The sequence below is a fragment of the Aplysia californica genome, unplaced genomic scaffold (assembly GCF_000002075.1).
Source record: "Aplysia californica isolate F4 #8 unplaced genomic scaffold, AplCal3.0 scaffold01273, whole genome shotgun sequence".
NCBI lineage: Eukaryota > Metazoa > Mollusca > Gastropoda > Aplysiida > Aplysiidae > Aplysia > Aplysia californica.
Genome location: NW_004798543.1, coordinates 1 through 1114, shown reverse-complemented (window position 1 = coordinate 1114; position 1114 = coordinate 1).

The following is a 1114-nucleotide window of genomic DNA, read 5'->3' as shown; positions in this document are numbered from 1 at the left end:
ACTCGTTCAAAGGAGATTATAAGCAGAATGTACTGGGACCCGAAAAGCTGCTATACAAACAGATGGAGAATACAGTGAATAAAAGCAGAATAGGCGAGGAGTGAGGCAAGGATGTGTTATGTCACCAGACCTCTTTAACATGTACAGTGAAACAATCTCTAAAAACATAGAAGAATGTCCAGGCCTCAAAGTAAATGGAGAAAACATTAATAACATCCGGCTATTTTTATTGCAGGCTCAGAAAAGGACCTTTCTATTGCTTCTAGATACTGTTGTAACAGAAAGTGAACGTAAAGGATTAGTGTTAAATGTAAAGAAAACAGAATGCATGGTGTAATATCCAAAAAAGCAGCTAGTCCTAGTTGTAATCTAATTAGCAAAGGTGAAAAGATCAAACAAGTCCTACAGTTTAACTATCTGGGATATATGATAACATCTGATGCAAAATGTTCCACAGAAATAAAACAGAGAATTACAATGGCTAATGCTGGTTTCAATAATATGAGCCCAATCCTGAAAAATCGAAATATCTCAATGAACACCAATATGAAAGTTCTGAAATGCTATGTATGGTCAATCCTTCTATATGGCTGTGAATGCTGGACAATCACCAAAGACAAATAAAATAAAATAGAAGCAACGGAAATGTGGTTTCTTAGGAGACTGCAAAGAGTATCGTGGAAGGAAAAGAAATTAAATGAGGTAGTGCTTGATGAAGCCCACGTGGGACGCTCAATAACCAGGAAACGACAATTAATGCAGTTTTTGGGACACATGAATAGACATAAGGGTCTTGAACATCTAGCTCTCACCGACAAAATTGAAGGCAAACCAGACAGGGGTAGGACCAGAACAACATACTTAGGGAACCTAAACAAATGGGCAACAGGGAAAGGTCAGGGAAACGTAGCTTTTTTTAGAGCCTCCGAGCAAAGGAATGAATGGAGAACCTTGTTCGTCGATGTCTGTGTAAGATCTGGCACTGGATGATGATGATGATCCTAAGCCCCCCTCCACTCACCTTCACTCATCTAAAGGAGATTATAAATAGGATGTACCCTAACTCCCCACTCACCTCAAGGAGATTATAAACACAATGCTCCCTAATCCCCCC